This window comes from Trichechus manatus, unplaced genomic scaffold (genome assembly GCF_000243295.1).
Source record: "Trichechus manatus latirostris isolate Lorelei unplaced genomic scaffold, TriManLat1.0 scaffold00022, whole genome shotgun sequence".
NCBI classification, from domain to species: domain Eukaryota; kingdom Metazoa; phylum Chordata; class Mammalia; order Sirenia; family Trichechidae; genus Trichechus; species Trichechus manatus.
The window spans coordinates 17,231,286-17,251,964 of record NW_004443958.1 but is presented as its reverse complement, the minus strand read 5'-3'; the positions used below and the strand labels follow the sequence as shown (position 1 = coordinate 17,251,964).

Genomic DNA, 20,679 nt, shown 5'->3' with positions numbered 1-20,679 from the left:
GAAAAAGGCATTCTGCTTCTTGGCCGTGCAGTAATCAGAGCGTCTAGATGCTGCAGACTTGGCTCCAATCTTCACGAGAAACGCTGAAGAATGCACTAAGATGAGATGTTGTTTGACTATGGTTGTATTAAGAGTCGCTTTGACTCATAAGCTTTGTCGCTCTCAGAGATTTTGAGGGTGACAAGACAGGTGTATGTGTGCATGTTTTCCTTTGCCTGTAACAGAGAAACTTAAGACAGGAAGTGATTCGGGCAGAATGACAAAGACTGGTTCAGACTCAAGTTAAGCTGAGCGTGTTGCTGTGTTCTAGCATTCCCTTATCAGCATTCTGAATCTGAAAGGACAGCCTGGTCCCACCTCTGTTTCTTGGAAAATATAGTCCAGCCAAACTGTCCCTCAGTCATGGGAGTTTGGTTTGAAGCTTTGGTCTTTACTCACTGTGCAACCTTCGACAAGTTACTTAACTTCTCTGAATCTCCATTTCTTCATTCATAAACAAAAGACTACTATGAGCATTAAATGAGAAAAATGTTGGTGTGACATGCTCTGTAAACTATAATGGTCTCTACAAATGCTATTTGGAGTTGTTATTCCCAGACTATGTCTCTGGTAGGTGAAGAAATAACAGTGGCTAGGATTTTACTGGGAGCTTAGTATGTGCTGGAGTCCCTGGGTGGTGCAGATGGCTAACGCGCTGGACTGCTTACTACAAGGTTGGCAGCTCAACTCTACCCTGAGGCACCTTGGAAGAAAGGCCTGGCGATCTACTTCTGAAAAATCAGCCACTGAAAATTCCGTAGAACACAGTTCTGCTCTGATACACATGGGATTGCCATGAGTCAGAATTGACAGCATCTGGTAGTATGTGCTTTTAACTTCCTTCATCCTGACTCTCACTTTTGTTTTATAGGAGGAGAAACTGAGGCCCGGAGGTTGAGTAACTCATCCAAGGTTACCAAGTTGGTAAGTACCGGGGCTGAGATTTGACCACGGCCGTCTGGTTCTAGAGCCTGTGATCTTAACCGCTTCACTATGAGGGAAAATTAAAGTGCTGGATGGTAATAGCAAGGAGGCAAATTTTAGTCTTTTAGAACGAATGACCTTCTGTCTCTGTTGCAATTAGAATCCATGCATTCTTCATTCCATGAAACTTATTGAGAACTTATAAGGGTATCAGGTCAAATTATTAATCTAAATAAGAACTGTAACTTTGGAGGGAGGAAAACATTTTCTGTCTCCTGTCATTAGTAATAATGATAATCGTAGTTATGGATAGTTACTATATGCTAGACTCTGTGGTAAGAGCTTTGCTTGAGTTATTTCTTTTAAGCTTCACAACAATCCTTCAAAGTTGAAGTTCAAAGAAGTGAAGTAACTTGTCCAAGGTCACTCCACTAGTAATGAGTAGAGTCAGTATTCACACCCGGGCAGTTTGGCCCGGGATCTAGCGCTCTTAGCCACTGCAATCCTGTCTCCCCTGTAAGGCTTCTAATGGAAGGCTGTCAGCTCCTTGACTTTGGGTGTCCTGGATCTCCAACAGGCCCCCCCGCCCCTTGCCTGCTCGTTTTCCTGTGTTTTCCTGGTGTCCTCACTGCCCTCCATTTGACTGCCCAACCTCTGGAGATGCATAGCCATAGAGTGGAGACCACTTGGCAGAATGTTACGTAGCAGTCTCTCCTATGCATGCTTTTTTGACTTTTATTTTGAGGTATAAATAGTGTAAAATTCACAAATCTTTTTTTGGGAGAGAGTTTATGATCATTTTGTGTGTGTGTATGTGTTTTTTTATTACTGAAAATATATGCAGCAAAACATACACTACTTCGACAATTTCTACACATGCAGTTCAGTGACAATGATTACATTCTTTGAGTTGTGCAACTATTCACGCCCTCCTTTTCTGCATTGTTCCTCCACCATTAACATAAACTCACTGCCCCCAAGCTTCTTATCTAACCTTTTGAGTTGCTATTGTCAGTTTGATCCCATGTTGATAGTTATTTAAAACAGCACAAGGCTCAAGGCAGACATTCTTTACTAATTAAGCTAAACTATTGTTTGGTTTTAAGAAGACTTCAGGGGATATTTTTGGTTTAAGGTTTAAGGCTTAAAGATTATCTCAGGGCAATAATTTTGGGGGTTCATCTAGCTTCAGTGGCTCCAGAAAGTCTGGATTTTATGAGAATTTGAAATTCTGTTCTGCCTTTTTACCCCTTTTGATTCTTTTCTTCTAAAGAATCTCTGATCAAAAATGCACAAATCCTAATTGTACAGCTCAATGAATTTTTAATACTTTGCATTCATCTAACCACCCCAAAGATCAAGATATGTAATATTTCCCTCCCTCTAGGACATTCCCTCATGCCCCTTCACCATCACTGCTACCCCCTTTCAAAAACTAAACCAAACCTGTTGCTGTTGAGTCGATTCCAACTCATAGCAACCCTATAGGACAGAGTAGAACTGCCCAATAGGGTTTCCAAGGAACAGGTGGTGGATGTGAACTGCCAAACTTGTGGTTAGCAGCCAAGCTCTTAACTGCTGCACCACCAGGGCTCCACTACGCCTATAGGTAAGCCACTATCCTGACTTTGTCATCATAGATTCATGCTTTTAACTTGTCCAACAAAACAAAGTAGAGATAAAAATAATACTTTAAAGAGCGTAGGTGGTCCTGTCATTCTACGCAATGGGCACTGTCTTGGAGTGAGCCTGAATGGGAGACATGAACTTGCTGTTTCTTCAGTAGGTCTTCATTTCCGTGTCTTTTTAGAGCGTCAGCATCTTGCACCACTGTGTTTGTCATATTTAGAGATAATTAATTATCATACAGCATGACCTCTAAATCTAAGCCTGCTATTTTATCGGGTGCCCAGCCTAAGAAACCTAATCCAATGCTTAAGGGAAAACTGGCTGTTGGAGTCAACAAGAGATAGCTCGTCAGTCTTCACTGTAAGGCTGTTCATGGGACTTCCAAGGGGAATTTCGACTCTTTTCAATTTTCATATTATATGCTGACATTAGAACCTAACCCATGGGCAAGATTCATTTTTAATATGGACAGAACTCAAGTATGAGTAAGTGGTTATGTTAGGTTTGGTGACCATGGAACACTCCTGGCCAAATGATTTGCGTGGATCCTTCCTGATATAAACATAGGAGTTGACTTAAATTTAAGAATTCTATCTGGATGAGCTCACAAGAAAGGGAAATCCGCAAGGGCCAAAAATGAAGAGAGGAATCTAAGTCAAATGATTAAATGTGAGGTCATGGGGCTTTTATACCTAGATGTTGGCCTTAGGGCCTGGGAGCTAAGCTTTTTGTTTTTGTTTTGGTGAAGATATACACAACAAAACATACATCTCAGTTCAACAATTTCTGCAGGTTCGATTCAGTGACTTTGGTTACATTCTTCACGTTGTGCTAGCTTTCTCGATACCCTTTTCTGAATTGGTTCACCATCGTCAGCACCAACTCACTGCTCTTAAGTTTCTCATCTAAACTTTCCAGTTGCTGTTGTCAGTTTGATCTTATATAGATAATACTTTAAAGGAACACAATGCTTAAGGTGGACATCCTATTCCAATTAAGCTAAACTACTGTTTGATTGAAAGATTATTTCAGGGGATAGTTTCAGTTTGAGGCTTAATGATTATCTCGGGGCAGTAGTTTCAGGGGTTCATCCAGTGTCAAAGACTCCAGGAAAAGGTTAAATGACAGAGTAGATATGTCTAAAGAGAGAACAAGTGAACTGGAAGACAGTAGTAACAGTTAACACTTAATAAATGCTTAGTATATGCCAGGCAGTGTTCTTTGTAGTTTATTACATTAGCTCATATATTTCTAAGAACAGAATTTTGAGGAAAACATCATTATTATCATCCATATTTTATAGAAGAGGAAACTAAGGCATAAGGGGTTAAGTCATTTGCCCAAGGTCACATGGCTGGTTAAATGATGGTGCTGGGATTTGACTCCATGCTGTCTACTTTAGGAGCTTGACTTTGGGTGTCCTGTATCTCCAACAGGCCCCCCCGCCCCTTGCCTGCTCCTTTTCCTGTGCTTTCCTGGTGTTAAGTGCTCAGCTGCTAACTGAAGAGTCAGTGGTTCAAACCCACCAGCTGTTCCACGGGAGAAAGATGTGGCTGTCTGTTCCTGTAAAGATTACAGCCTTGGAAACCCTACGGGGCAGTTCTACTCTGTTCTTACAGGGTTGCTGTGAGTCAGAATCAACTCAATGGCAATGAGTTTGTCTAGTCTAGCCTAAAATTACTGCACTGTGGGAAATCACCGACAGTGTAACAGCAAGCAGTAAAGAGATGAAAATATGAAAGAGTAGAAAAGAGACATAGAGGAGAGAATGAGAGGATTCTCCATATATCTAGAGGGACTGGGGAAAGACAGCATTTGAAAACATAGTAAGTAGATTCCAAGAACTTGTGACCAGTTCAGCATCAAGGCTGGAAATAACCAGAGAAGGGTGGCAGAGTCTCAGTTCCTACTGTAGTATGCATTGATAAGCTGGCATATATTTAACTGCTCTCTGAGGGGATAAGAAGAAGCCCTGATTTGTAGTGTTTGCTGATTGCTGTGGTGTAAATACTCCCACCCATGACCAATTTCAAGCTACCAGCATAACGTCACAGAAGTCACTGAAGGCAGAGTTGGGATGAGATACATTCAGCTCTTGCGAGCCCGGACGAGCCACTGCAGTGCACCACTGGCTCTGCCTTCTGTTCTCAGTTGTGATCTCTGGGTTGTACATCCAGGGGTGGAATTTTTCTGAAAAGAAAATAGTTAGTGGTGTTGACGTGTGCTATCACAGGGGCAAGAAGAGACAATGGAATAAGAGTGGAGCTCTGCCCTCCTTTCTTTTCCGTGTATTAAAACACACAGAGAACTTTTGTAAATGTAGGAAGAGAAATGAGCATTTTCATTACACTATTGGTTGGAACGAAAATTAATTTACCTCGAAGGGCAGTTTAGCAGTATCTACTCGACAGCACCCAGCAGCAACCAACCAATATTTTAAGTGCACTTACCCTTTGACTCTGCAATTCCACTTCAAGTGTTTTATCCTGTAAACCCTATCTGTGTTACAGATGCGTTTGAATATGTGCCTAATATAAGAACTACGTTCATCAAAGCATTGTTTTTAATAGCAAGACCCTGGAAGCAACTTAAATGTCCATCAATAGGGGATTAATTGAATGAATTATGGCGTACCTTACAGTAGAATATGACGCTACTGTGTAAAAGAGTAGGTCATACTGCTAAGAAGTAATGATTTCCAGAATACCTTCTTAAGTAAAAACAAAAACGCCGTGCAGAGATGTGTATGTGGTATGCTGTAGGGTGGTGCGGCTGCTAACTTTAAGGTTGGCAGTTTGAATCCATCCAGCTGTGCGCAGAAGAAAGGTATGGCATTCTGCTTCTGTAAAGATTAGAGCTAAGAAAACCCTATGGAGCAGTTCTACTCTGCAACACATGGGGTTGCCATGAGTTGGAATTGGCTCCACAGCAGTGGGTTTGGGTTTTTTTTTAATAAGTGCATATACATTCTCCACCCCCTTCCCCCCCCAAAAAAATGCATGCTTGAATATGCATAGACTATTTCTGGAAGGACACCCAAAAATGTGACACAGGTGGGGTGGGGGGAACTGTTTACCTTTGGAAGAGCCTAGGGGATTGTGGGTCTGGGATGGATGGAAGATCTTGAACTGTATATCCTTTTATATTTTTTGAATTTTTAGAATATATATAGCATTTTTCAGTTAAAAACAAACTAGTTGGAAAAAATGAAACTTTGCCTTTGGGAACTTTTGGCATGAAAGTTGCTCTCATTTTTAGAGAAGTTGAGCAAGCCTCCTTGGTGTTGCTAATCCCTAAAGGGAGGGAGACCAACATTTATTGAGTACGTGCCTTTTGAGCACAGGCGCGTTACTGTGTTACCTGGCTTAGTCCTCATCCATCCATGCCTCTCGGGCCCTTTGTTGCCTGGCACTACCTGGGCCAGGTAGCTGCCCAGTAAACGTATGTGGTAAACGATGATCCCATCTTCAGAAAGACAGGAGGTATAGCAGTTGTGCAAAGTCACGTGGTATGCAAGTAGAAGAAGTGAAATTCCATGGTGGTTTTATTGTTGTAAAAATATGTGACACAACATTGGCCAATTTAACATTTTCTCATGTGTACAAGTTAGGGTCATCAATTAATCATGTTGTGCAACCATCACCAATAGCCGTTGCCAAATTTTTATCACGTAAACAGAAACTCCATGCTTCCTAAGCAATGACTCCCCCTTTCCCCTCCATCCTGCCCCTGGTAATCGCTAGTGAACTTTGGTCTCTATATATTTGCTTCTTCTAGATATTTCACATGAGTGAGATCATACAGGATTTGTCCTTGTGATTGACTTCACTCAGCTTAATGTTTTCAAGGTTCATCCGTTTCTCTTTCTGGCTGGATAATATTTGTTCAGTAGTAATCTCAAAGGTGTTTTGAAAACAGAGGTAACCCGACTGGTTTGTTTAGAAATCCAAGTTTGCTGGAAGATGGTTTAAGCCATTCTCCCTCCTGCCTCTAATCCCTTGCATCTCTCTTAAAACCACGTGGAAGTATTCTGTCAGTGTTAATTTTTCCAGCTGTAAGATTCTTTGCTTTGTAAAGTCGGAGCAGTGTTTCTGGGCTGAAGGAATTGCTGATGAGTTTAGAAGCAGCCAAGGCAAGGAGAATTTTCCTGCGGGGCCCTCCTTTCCTGACTTATTTGATCTCTACAGCTCTCCTGTTGAGTATCCATCATCAAAGATCTAAGAAGCTGGCTCCTGTTCACTTAAAAAGAGCCACCTTTAGGGCCTTTCTTAACAAAAGAGCTGTTCCCAGAGGTGCTTTCATTGTTATTATTGTTGTCTGCAATCAGCCAGATAGCTAACCCATGATGAAATGTTTATGGAACCAGAGGCTCTCTCTGCCTTTTTATCATTTGGCAATTAATTCACTAAGTAGGTTATTCATCTTAAAAGGGCTGTTCTTATGATGCTGTTGTGATTTGATCAACAGTAATCCAAGTAGACAAGCAAACTGGAGTGAAAACTTAAGTTTATAGAATCAAAATCACAGAAGCTGACCCGAGTATTATTTAAGAGTGTTGGTAACTTTCAGACAAAATTCTCGCAAGTGAGGGTTGTTTGATCTTGGCACCTTGCTGGTCTGTTGAGACCCTATTTTGTGGGCTCATTCAGAGAGTGCTGTTAAGCACTTTAAGTATCATTGTGCCTATTGCAATGTGGGATATAGTGGTTTTAGTTTACTGTGAGATGAATATGAGTCAACAGTGTTATCTGACTCGCCAAACAGTAATTCTGTCTTTACTGCCTGAATAGAGATAGAGTAGGTTTAAATGCTATTGCTTCTATGAAGCCTTCCCTGACTCCCTGTCCCTGGGCTCATACCGCCCTGTGTTCTTGTTGTTAGCTGCCTTCAAGTTGGCCCCTGACTTATGGCAACTCCATGCACAACAGGATTGGACCCTCATGATCTGCAGGGTTTTCGTTGGCTGATTTTTTTGCAAGTAGATTGCCAGACCTTTCTTCCTAGTCCATCTTAGTCTGGAAGCTACCCTGAAACTTGTTCAGCATCAGAGCAACACACAAGTCTCCACTGACAGATGGGTGGTGGCTGTGCATGAGGTGCACTGGCCGGGAATCAAACCTGGGTCTCTACATGGAAGGCGAGAATTCTACCACAGAACCACCGCTGCCCCCTTGCCCTTTGTAGTATTTAATTGAAGCAGTACAGGTAGTCCTCGACTTAGACGATGTATATGTGAGTTAGGTACAGTGAATGGTACTTAAACGACTGTCTTTTTTTTTTTTTGTACATCTTGTTGTACATCTTATTGTGGTGCTATGTACTACATACAATGTTGCAGCAGATAATTTGCTGATGTTATCGTTCTTAAATGTTTCCAATCCCCAAAGACAATGATCGAATTTATAAAGATACCGATAATCAAAGGCAATAATAACCAAAAAAAAAAAAAAAAAAACAAATGAGGTACTCCACTTACGTCACAACCAACTTAGGACAGAGTAGTTGTTCGAACAGACCCCTGTGGTTGTTTGTAGTCCTCTCATCATCTGACCACGTGTGCCTGGAATGAGGCCAGGGACCACCTTGCTTCCTCAGTGTGTAGGCCGCACCCAGCATATGTCACGGCGCTTAGAGTTTTATTAGGATTCTTTCGACCTCAGAGCCCTAACTCAAACTGGCTTCCGCAGCAAAGGGGTTTGTTGGTTTATGTCATCAAACAGTCCAGGGATGGAACTTAAGGCATGAAGGATCCAAGGCTTAAACAGTATTGCCAAGATTTTAAACAGCTGTTTTCCCTCTCTCAGCACTGACTGCCTTTTCTTTTTATTTTTAAAATTTTATTGTGCTTTAGGTGAAAGTTTGCAGTACAAATTTGTTTCTCATTCAAAAATTTATACACAAATTGTTTTGTGACGTTGGTTGCAATCCCTACAATGTGACAGCATTCTCCCCCTTCACACCCTGGGTTCCCCGTGTCCATTCATCCAGTTTTCCTGTCCCTTCCTGTCTTCTCCTCTTTGCTTTTGGGCAGGTGTTGCGCATTTGGTCTTGTGAACTAAGAAGCATGTTCCTCACGTACTGTTGTTTTGTTTTATAGGCCTGTCTAATCTTTGGCTGAAGGGTGGACTTTGGGGGTGGCTTCAGTTCTGAGTTAGCAGGGTGTCTGGGGGCCACGGTCTCGGGGGTTTCTCTAGTCTGTTACCTTTTCTTTTTGGATTGTGATGGTAAGATGGCTGTCAGCAGTTCTAGCAGAAGGGAAAAAATGCCACTTTTTAACAGTTCAACAGAAATCTCAGGATTGAGTCTCCTGTCTTGTATTGGTTGTATCTGGGTAACATTCCCGTCCCTGAACCAATCCCTGTGGGCAGGCGAATGTGGTGCTCTGATTGGCCGTTCTGGGTCAGAGGCCCACCCCTGCAGAAGTGGGGAGCCAGGCTGCACCTCCCAAAGCACAAGGACTGAGGAAGAGGAAAGGCGGACGTTCCTCAAGGAAACCAGGAGACCGTTTGTGAATGGTGGGAAGGCAAAAGCAAAGCACAGCCAATATTCAGTAGTAGGTTTTTAATCCGTCTTTACCCAGTGAGTGAATTAGCAGATGAATGAGCAAAGGAGCTCGTGCTGCTGGTTCTGTGAGGTGGTTACACAACACCCGGAGCAGAGTGGGGTTTCGACAGATGGAGGAGTTCTTGCGGAGAGGAGGGAGAAAAACAGGCCCTGGAATTGAGGCCTATGAGGATGACTTTAAAGTAGCTGAAATATTTAACAAGAAGTAGACACAGGAGACATCTGATAGCTGTTTCCAAATGTCTGAAGGGCGTTCATGGGGAAGCAACATTTGCTGGATTACACTATGGCATAGGTGCGGGGCTAGACACTAATAGGCATCGTTCCACAGAAACTTTTATTTTCATCAGACAACCAATTTGTGTTCGTTTTAAAGAACAAATGTACAAAAAAGAGAAAATGAAAGTTCCCCATAATCTTACCACCTGTGGCTAATTGCTAGAGATATTCAGATGTATGTCCTTTCAATCTTTTCCCCTAGTTACAGTTGGCATTAAAAAAAAAAAAGTTCTTATTTAGTCTTCATAATTGTGTTAGAGAAAGAAACTGTGACTCAGTGAGTTTAGTAACTTTCATTGAACAGGCTGGAACTCAATCCAGGTCTGTTAATGGCAGACACTCTGTAGGTCTTTGATTTATCTGCTGCAGAGCACAAAAAAAACAAAAAACAAAACCCAAAACCAAAAACCCAAACCGGTTGCCGTTGAGTCAGTTTTGTGCACTAAATGGGGGAAAGAGCCCTGGTGGTACAATGGTTAAGCTCTTGGCTGCTAACTGAAAGTTTGGTGGTGCACACCTACCTAGCCGCTCAACAGGAGAAGGACCTGGCCATCTGCTCCTGTAAAGATTAAAGCCTAGAAAACCCTATGGGCAGTTGTACTCTGTCTTAGGGTCACCGCGAGTTGGAATTGACTTGACAGCACACAACAACAACAACAAATAATGGAGTTTTGCTGTGGTTCTGGAGTCCCTGGGTGGTACAAATGGTTAAACACTTGACTGCTAGCTGAAAGGTTGGTGGTTTGAATCCACCCAGCAGCTCTTCCGGTGACAGGCCTGGCAATCTGCTTCTGAAAGACCACAGCCTTGAAGACCCTTGGAACAGTTCCAGTCTGGACACATGGGGTTGCCCTGAGTTCGGGATAGACTCTACTGCAGTAACAACAAGAAGCTATGGTTCTATTCTGGAAATCCTGATTTCATCATTTCCACCCACTCATCTTCATGCATGTTCCCAGGAACTATTTCATTGCGTGCCTTCTGAGTGCTAGATGCTAGGTGCTGGGGGTAGACTAATGAGCCAGGTGAGGCCCCTGCCCTCCTGAAGCTTACAGCTAGCTTGAGTTCCATATCACTTGTAGATGGTTGAATCGACAACCTCTAGGGACATACAGATCTGCAGTGCTGCCAATGGCCTAGCCCCACGCCTCTGCCAGGACGAAATCAGCAAAGCAGAGAGAGGAAGCACAGTAGCCAGAAAGTTAGATGGCCTAATTTTATACATGCCCTCACCTGAGGCACCCCTCCTAGACGGAATGGGTGTGTTGAGGGATAGGAGGCACAGGGTGTGCTTTACCTGTCTTGCTGTCCTAGCAGTGGCTCTGCTGAGTGGCCTGGGCAGGTTCTTGTGTGACCCACAGTACCTGGAGTGTAGTGTGTTGTTGGGTGCCATCGAGTCAATTTTTGACTCATAGCAATCCCACATGACAGTAGAACTGCCCCATAGGGTTTTCTTGGGTGTAATCTTTACAAGAGCAGATTGCCAGGTGTTTCTTCTGTGGAGCTGCTGGGTGAGTTCAAACCACCAACTTTTCACTTAGCAGAAAAGTACTTAACCGTTGCTCCACCAGTGCTCCTTCTACACGTATTAAAAAAGAAACCAAACCCGTTGCTGTCAAGTCAATTCCAACTCATAGCGACCCTATAGGACGGAGTAGAACTGCCCCTTAAGAGTTTCCAAGAAGTACCTGGTAGATTTGAACTGCCAACCTTTTGGTTAGCAGCCATAGCACTTAACCACTACGCCACCAGGGTTTCCACGTATAGTGACGCTGTTTTCTGAACTCCAGATCAGAGCCCATGGTATGAAGTAGGGTTAGCCAAACAGAAGGAGGGAAATAAATATTTGTTGACAGCAGCCTGCCTCAGGTACCTTCACATGAGAGATAGTTATTAGTATGCCCATTTTGCAGGGGGGAAACTGAGGCTCAGTTGGAGCCATGACTTGAGCTCAGTCTTGCCTGATGGCTCTGAGTCCTGTGAGCTTTCCTCTTGATGCTCTTCTAATCCAGACACTCCTGGAGAATTGGGGATTTAAAAGGTTCTGAAACTCAAGGAAAGTATTAGCCCAAGAGACAGAGAGGGCCACATAAACCAGAGACTTCATCAGCCTGAGACCAGAAGAACTAGATGGTGCCCGGCTACCACCAATGAACATCCTGACAGGGAACACAACAGAAGGTCCCTGATAGAGCAGTAGAAGGATGGGGTACAGAACTCAAATTCTAGTAAGAAGATCAAACTTAATGGTCTGAGACTGGAGGTGCCCCAGAAAGCATGGCCCCTGGATTCTCTATCAGCCCAGAACTAAAACAGTTTCCAAGGCCCACTCTTCAGACAGGGATTGGACTGGACTGTGGGACATAAAGTGATACTCATGAAGAGTGTGCCTCTTAGTCAAGAAGATACAAGAGACCAAAGGGGCAGCTTCTGTCCAGAGGTGAGATGGGACGACAGAGAGAGTTAGGAGCTGGTTAAATGGTCATGGGGAATAGGGCGGAAAGGAGGAGTGTGCTGTCGCAGAATAGGGTGAGCAATTAGGGTCTCATAACAATGTATGTATAAAAATTTTGTATGGGAGACTAACTTGAAATGTAAACTTCATTTAATTACAACAATAAAAAAAGGTTCTGAAACTCCAAGTGATTTGGTAAGTTTCACTCCATTCATTTATTCAAAAAAATATTTATTGAGGGCCTGAGTACAGATACTGTACTAAGCCCTAGGATACCGGGTGACCAGGACTCGTCTGGTCTCAGGGAACTGAAAGTCTAAGTTAAGTCACTGGAAGTGTGATGAGGTTTCTGCACAAATCTTCACTCAATAATTCATCCAGCCATGCCCTGGGATCTATCAGTTAGGATGCTCTGAGTTGCAAGTGACAGAAAGCCCATTCAAATTGGATACTTGAGAGAGGCAACTGAGTGTGTCACATAACCAAAAAGTACAGAGGTGGGATGGGTTTCAGGCATACTTTGATCAGGGCTCCAGCTTCATTTATTTGGGATTTCTCTTGGCTCTGCACTTCTTTCTTCCTCACCTTTGTATGCTGATACTAGCACACTGTCCACTTAAAGATTGTCTTGGCTGTCAAATGCCCACTGCACTCCTCCCCACCAAGCGGTAGCCCTTCAGTCCTTCACTCCTCTGGAACTGGAGATGAGCAAGGCATTATCCCTTCTCTAAGAAGCTCACATTCTAGTGAGCTCCCTGAGATTTTGGCAATGATCAGAGGAGGGACATTTACATTTAGTGAATGCTGGGCACCTTACATATGTTTTCTCATTTCTCATATAATACCCTGTAAGATAAAGTTAGCTTACTGTCCAGTTGATTCCAGCTCATGGAGACCTTGTACAACAGGATGAAATGCTGCCCAGTCCTGGTCATCCTAATGATCGCCAGCATATTCAAGTCCATTGTTGTGGCTATTGTGCCAGTCCATCTCACTGAGGGTCGTCTTCGCCCTTGCTGGCCCTCTTCTTCACCAAACATGATGTCCTCCTCTAGCCGTCAATCCTTCCTGATGACTTGTCCAAAGCAAGCAAGTCAGGCAATGTTCTGTTGTGATCCATAGGGTTTTTATTTATTAATTTTTGGAAGTAGATCACTAGGCCTTTCTTACTAGTCTGTCTTATTCTAGAAGATCCCCCTGAAACCTGTCCATCATGGTTGACCCTGCTGGTGTTTGAAATAACGGTGGCATAGCTTCCAGCATGACAGCAACATGTAAGCCACCAAAGTTCAACACAATGACAACAGACAGTAGGATATCCCTGTAAAGCTCGGTAGTTATTTCCACGTTACAGATAAGGAGACAAGTTCAGAGAGGTTACGTTGCTTGCCAACAGTCACACACGTGGGAGGAGAGGGAGGTGTGACTGTAGCTGCATCTGCCTGGCTGTGGGGCCCACACTTCTTCCTCTCCGTTTCGTGAAGGTTGTAGAGAAAATACATCGTTGACAGGGACCCTCTGAAGGTTTCTCTAATGGCTTCTCTACAATAAGCAGGGCCTTGGGAGTAGTTACTGCTTTTTCATTTCAAGCTTTTATTAGAGAAATCCTGCTTGCTTTTTTCTTTTTTTCCCTTTAACTGTAGATGGGAGGAAAACGCCTCTCCTTGGTTCAGATAAGCAACAGATAATTGAATGAGCTTCTGGGAAAGGCAGGACCATTGTCAGCTAACAATGCCTAGGAAAAGATGGTTGCATACAGATAATTTTACAAAAATGATTTCTCTCTCCTTTTGACTTTCTGCCTGAGGCTGCCATTGGGTTTTAAAGTAACAGAGTAACTATTACGTAATTGCATACAATGCTTCTTTCCCTTGGGCCCAAGTTAACATGTTCAAAATACAGAGTGCATTTTTTGGAGAAAGAGTTTATGTAAAGCCAGTATGATTCCTAAATTGAACTGCAAAAATGAGGGCAAACAAGCTGGGTTTTCTGGTTTTCATCAGACAATGCAGAGACACAACATCTGACAGAGCAGGAGGGTGATTTGCTGGAAATCCTTTGTGAAATAATTCAGAGGAGTTGGATTCAGCTGGTTAAAGCTTCCATTCACAAGCCCGTAGATTTTGCTAAAAAAAACAATTGCCGAGGAGTCAACTCCAACTCATGGCAGCCCCATGTGTGTCTGAGTAGAACTGTGCTCCATAGGATTTTCAGTGGCTGATTTTTCAGAAGTAGATTGCCAGGCCATTCTTCCAAAGTGCCTGGGTGGACTCGAACCACTAGCCTTTTGGTTAGCACTGAGCACGTTAATTGTTTGCACCACCTGGGACTACATAGATTTGCTGCTGTTGTTGTTAGCTGCCCTTGATTCTAACTTACGGCGACCACCATTATTGTGTGCCCTCGAGTGGATTCCGACTCATAGCAACCCTACAGGACAGTGTAGAACTGCTCTACAGAGTTTCCAAGGTTGTCATCATTACAGAAGCAGACAGCCACATCTTTCTCCTGAGGAGTGTCTGGTGGGTTGGAACCACTGACCTTTTGGTTAGTAGCTGAGCACTTAACCACCAGGGCTCCTACTGGTGGCAAAATGTGCTCATACCACTCCCTGCTGCAAGGTAAAAGAGACTTGTGTGTTTAGAGATCTCCTGGCCTCACCCTATTTCTTCCATCCCATTAGACATACTTTCATTCTGGAGAAATTCACAAAACTGGGGAAATCAAGGCGGTGGTCGGTGACAAGTTGATGAATATGGTTTTCAATCTGGATGCTGTGCTTTTTGAATTCTTGTCTGTTTTTTTTTTTTTTCCTCTTTTAAATTATTACTGATAACCAATTAGTTCACCTGTCCACATTTCTATTAAGCTGTCAGTTATGCTTTAGGAAAGCCTGGTGGTGTAGTGGTTAAGAGCTACCTGCCCCTGCTAACCAAAAGGTCAGCAGCTCAAATCCACCAGGCGCTCCTTGGAAACCCTGTGGGGCGGTTCTACTCTATCCTATAGGGTTGCTATGAGTTGGAATCGACTCAACGGCAACCGGTTTGGTTTTTTTGGGATTGTGCCTTGGGTCTTGGGCATAGAGTGTTAAATAAAACATAGTGTTAATTACTAGTAGCTTTTTGTGCCCCTCCTCCAACCAGATTTCCCCCCAGTCTGTCCATACTAATGTAATTTTTTGGTTCTGATTTATCTGGGCTGGAAAACTTGTTAAGCTGGGCCAGCGGTGAAGTGAAAGTAAGTAAGATACCAGAAAGACCTGAGGCCAAAAGGCTTAGGTGGAAGTGTTAGGAAAAGACCAGAAAAACAATGTTTCTGGGCTCATCTTGTTGATCCTAGAATGACTACTGTCATTATTAGGGCTAGATTTAGGTGTTCTTTGTTACCACAGCATAACCTAGCTCATCCTGACTGTCAAAGAGGGGGCAAAATTCATAGAACCTGGAAGCAGCCCATCATGTGTGTGTGTATGTGTCTGTATGTGTGTCTGTGTCTGGGTGTGTGTGTGTGTGTGTGTGTGTCTGTCAGTGATTCCCAAACTTGTCTGCACGTTAGAATCACGTGAGGATCTCTTCAAATTCCAAAGCCCAGTCCCCACATAAACTCTGGAGGTGGGGCATAGGCATTAGCAGTTTTTTAAGCTCTCCAGGTGATTCCAATGTGCAGACAACTTTGGGAAATACTGTATTATGAAAATTATAACAATAGCATTGTTATTGTTACTTGAAGAGGAGTGGGGATAATGGCAATGACAATGGTAATAGCCATCATTATCATTTACTGACTGCTACCTATGAAAAGTGACTCGACGGCACACAACAACAATTACTTATATACCAGCCAGTATCCTGGGTGTTTTACAAACATCACATCCAATCCTCACTGCAACTCTGCAAGACAGGAGAACGAAAGGAGGGGTCATACTGTTCAAACTGATGTCAGCCTCCGTGTTGGCTTACCCAAATTGTCAGGTAAAGACCAGAAATACGAGGTTTCTGGGCTCATTCATTTATCCCAGAGTGACCACTGTGGTCATCATTAGGGCTGAGGTTTAGGTGTTGTTTGTTACCACAGCATAACCTAGCTCACCCTGACAGATGCAACCATCATCTTAATAACCACAGTGGATTCAGGAGTAGATGTTCAGAAGCACATTTTGCAAAGTTATAAATTGACACTGAGTTTATTTTGGCTTGTGGCTTGGAAAGAGAAAAAAAACTGCAGTAAACTAAGCTATTAATCTTGGGTTGGTTGATTCATCTATCAAAGCCACTTTGTATGTGTTTCAGGGAAAAGTTTAAATAAATTAATAAAACATTATCTGTGTTTGTGTAGCATTTTTCTCAATGGAGTGCTGTGTAAACCTCATACCATTGCTAATCTTTTGATACATCCTAGAAAGACTGTCAGGCATAACTAGGTATTACCAGGTGTTACCCAGGTAAAAACTGGAGCTAACTTACATTGAAATGCTTACCCAAAGCCTGGAGGGATGCCTGATAGAAGTCTCAATGGGAAGTGTGGAGTGTTGGAGAGGGTGTTCGGGAACAGCATGGGCAAAGGCACAAGAGAAGGAAATAGTATTTACAGGTTAGTATTACTATCAAGAGATATTATTCCCTACTATTATGGGTGACTGGGAAATTCCATAAAATCTGCATTTCTGCTTGTTTCTTCATCATTTAACATACACATCTCCTAATATTTTTCTCTACTTTGGAAGAGATTTGTATGTAATGAAAGGGCCAAGAAAGGATAATGCTTTAATAGGCCTCTTCTATCCTGAAAGATCTTATCAGACACTATACCAAATGTTGTACTCTGTTTATTAGGGGAGATTTTTTACAGGATTCTGTTGATTCTCTCAATGCTCTAGACTAACCATTAGGAATGAGATCAGCAGTTCTCTAACAGTGTAGACATGGACCCCTCTGACCGTCACTCTGGGCCCAGAGTCCAGGCCTGGGGGATTCTGCACCAGTGAACCCCTCTGGGTTGCTCGACAAGTTCCTCAACATCTTCTGCCCTCCATTTTCGTAAGCGTAAGATGTTGAAATGAAGGTGAATTTCAGGGTTCCTTCTTCCACTTCTAAAAGGATGTGATATGTTTAGAAACTCCAATGCAGACACTAATGAATACTGAAATGGAGTCTACAGACATTTTCTCCAAGTCTTTGGGTTCAGACAAGACCAGAGCTTGGGTGTCGTCCTGTTCTCCTCTCCGCCGTACTCTTGTGCATGAAACTGGGGAGAGTGTTGTGTTCTCATGAAGCCTGGCTTCTAACACGCAATTGGCATCGGCTTTTGGAAAGGAAGCAAGTTAAACCAGTTAAGCTTCTTCTGAACTTGGACCATATTGGTTCTCCTTTGGAAAGTTTGTTTTTTATGGTATTTTTTTTTTAAATTGTGAAAATATACATAACAAAACGTTGTTAGGTGCCCTCGAGTTGGTTCTGACTCATAGTGACCCTGTGTACAACAGAATGAAAACAATGCCCAGTCCTGTGCTATCCTCACAGTCGTTGCTATGTGCAAGCCCATTGTTGCAGCCACTGTGTCAATCCATCTTATTGAGGGTCTGAGTTGGAATTGACTTGATGGCAACAAAACATACCATCTCGTGTCAATAATTTCTATGTGTACAATTCAGTGACATTGTGCAACCATTCTTGCTATCCTTTTCCAAATCATCCAACCACCATTAACATAAACTCAGTGCCCCCTAAGCATAAACCACCCCCTTCCTCCTTCCCCCTACCCTTGGTAAACCACTAATAATCTTTGATTTCCATTGTTTTTGTTGTTAGGTGCCATCAAGTCAGCTCCGACTTACAAAGACACTATGTACAACAGAATGAAACACTGCCCGGTCCTGCACCATCCTCACAATCCTTGTTATGCTTGAGCCCATTGTTGGAGCCGCTGTGTCAGTCCATCTTGTTGAGGGTCTTCTCTTTTTCGCTGACCCTCTACCAAGCATGATGTCCTTCTCCAAGGCCTGATCCCTCCTGATAACGTGTCCAAAGTATGTGAGACGAAGTCTTGTCATCCTTGCTTCTAAGGAGCATTCTGGCTGTACTTCTTCCAAGACAGATCTGTTCGTTCTGTCATTTCATGGTATATTCAATGTTCTTTGCCAACACCATAATTCAAAGGGGCCAATTCTTCTGTCTTTCTTATTCATTGTCCAACTTTCACATGCATAGGCGGCAATTGAAAACACCATGGCTTGCTCAGGCATACCTTAGTCTTCAAGGTGACATCTTTGCTTTTCAACACTTCAAAGAGGTCTTTTGCAGCACATTTGCCCAATGCAATGCGTCATTTGATTTCTTGACTGCTGCTTCCATGAGTATTGATTGTGGGTTGTTAAAGTCATTCAGTATTTGTCCTTTTGTGACTGACTTGTTTTGCTTAGCATGGTGTTTTCAAAGTTCGTCCGTATTGTGGCATGCATCAGGACTTCATTGTTCTTTATGGCTGAGTAGTATTCCGTTGGGTGTATATACCACGATTTGTTTATCCATTTGTGTGTTGATGAACATTTCAGTTGTTTGCACCTTTTGGTTATTGTGAAAAGTGCTGCAGTGAGCATTGGTGTAGAGGTTGCTGTTTGCACTCCTACTTTTACTTCTAGGTATATACCTGGGATTGGATTGCTGGCTCACATGGTAGTTCTATGTTCAACTTTCTGAGGAACTGCCAAACTTTTTCCACAGTGGTTGTACAATTTTATTAGGGACCGATTACCTAAAAAGCAATGTACACTGCTTAATGTAAGCCGGTGCGTACCTTGCTTACTGGTTAATCCGCGCCTGCGTTTTGTATGTTTGTTTGTTTTTTTAAACTCATGCAGTAGCTTTCCTTCAGCCTCAGAAAGCTACTTGTAGAACCTTAGCTCTTTCGACACTCTCAGTTCATATTTGACTTATTCCTATTCTGTCGAAAGCTCTCTATTTCAAATATTGAGTTAAACAGCTAGTGACCTAATCATTTTGCCTAGTTTTTTGGGGGGGTTTAAATCTCACCTGTTTCTGCAGCTTATCTGATTCCCTAGCCCCAGGCATGTGGCCACATTGGAGCTCCAGAGTGGGGCTAAGGCCCAGGCCTGGGCTAGCTCAGGCTGGACTGCTGCCATCCCTTTGACCAGCTGCAACTGTTTATTGAGTGCATGCCTCGTGCCAGGCTCTGTGTTAACAGTGGGGATACAGTGAAGACAAACCAGCATGGCCTCTGCCCTCATGGGGCTCAAAGCATCCACGTGACCACACAAATGACCATACAATTACAATTATGATACGTCTGCAAATAAGAAGCACAGGTTCCTAAAGAGCGCTGTAGCAGGACATCTGACCTGGGTTGCTCAAAGTGGCAAATACAAGGAGATGATCAAGAGCCCTCAGCGAGCAGTTGGAGGCTGGAGACATTAAGGGATGCATGTGTCCCCGAGTGCAAGGTAGGACTAGGTGAAGGTCCAAGATTAAGATCACAACAGCAGGGTCCTGTGATTTGATAAAGAGCAGGACAAGGCCTTTCTTAGATATCTTCTCCCTAGCCCCTCTCCCCTGCCTCTCCACCAAAAACAAACAAACAAAACAGTTGCCTTGAGCTGATTCCAATTAATGGTGACCCCATGTATGTCAGAGTAGAACTGTGCTCCATAGAGTTTACAGTGGCTGATTTTTTCAGAAGTAGATCACCACGGCTTTCTTCTGAGGCACCTCTGGGTGGACTTAAACTGCTAGTCTTTAGGTTAGCAGCTGTCTTAGTCATCTAGTGCTGCTCCAACAGAAATACCACAAGCGGATGGTTTTTAACAAAGAGAAATTTATTCTCTCACAGTCCGGTAAGCTACAAGTCCAAATTCAGGGCATTAGCTCCAGGAGAAGGCTTTCTGTCTCTTTTGGCTCTGGAGGAAAGTCCTTGTGGTGTATCAGCCTCCCCTTGGTCTGGGAGCATCTCAGCGCAGGAATCTCAGGTCTAAAGGACACACTCTGCTCCTGGCACTGTTTTCTTGGTGGTATGAGGTTCCCCTGTGTCTCTGCTCGCTTCTCTTACATCTCAAAAGAGATTGGCTTAAGACACTATCCAATCTTGTATACCTCATCGGTACAACTGCCACGAATCCATTTTATTAGATCATAGTGATTGAATTTACAACATAAGGAAATCACATCAGATTACAAAATGGTACACAGTTTATGCAATACTGGGAATCATGACCCAGCCAAGTTGACAGATATTTTTGGGGGACACAATTCAATCCATGACAGCAGCCCAGTGTGTTAACCATTCTGCCACCCAGGGCCTCCTCTCCTAATCATGGTGCTTCAGTAAAACACACAAAATCTTTTTTTTTTTTTTAATTTTTATTTTAAATTGCGTCTATGAGTTCATCCCCTCGACGTAATTTGCGATTCTGTCTTTACTGATAAAGCGTACCTCTATCTCTGGTGGCACGTCACATGAGGTGGGTGGAACTGCAGAGATTAGCCTCTGGGTTGCTGTGTCACGGTGAGTGAGGTGTGAGGCCCTGGGAATGGACAACCCATCCCACTGTTCCACTCCCTTCCATTCCTCCAATTCTTAGTTACCTACTGCTGCTGTATTACAAATACCAAAAGTAGGTGATGTTACAGAACAGAAAATTGTCCTATGGTTTTGGAGGCTAGATGTCCAAATCAGGGCATCCCCTCTAGGTGGGAGAGTCCTTCCTTGTCTGTAGCCCCAGGTATTCCTTGGTTTGTAAAGGGATCTTGACATGACATGTCTTCTTCCCTCACTGTGTG

General features: G+C 43.2%; 1 protein-coding gene across 2 annotated transcripts in view; it reads left to right on the top strand.

Moving 5' to 3' along the window:
* Positions 1–784: 784 nt before the first annotated feature.
* The window catches only part of CYRIB (CYFIP related Rac1 interactor B), a 114,655-nt gene continuing 94,760 nt past the window's right edge, over positions 785–20,679 (top strand). For both annotated transcript variants that reach the window (XM_023728197.1, XM_023728196.1), the window contains exon 1: positions 785–963. The gene's annotated coding sequence lies outside the window, so the exon portion shown is untranslated. The remainder of the gene's footprint in view (positions 964–20,679) is intronic.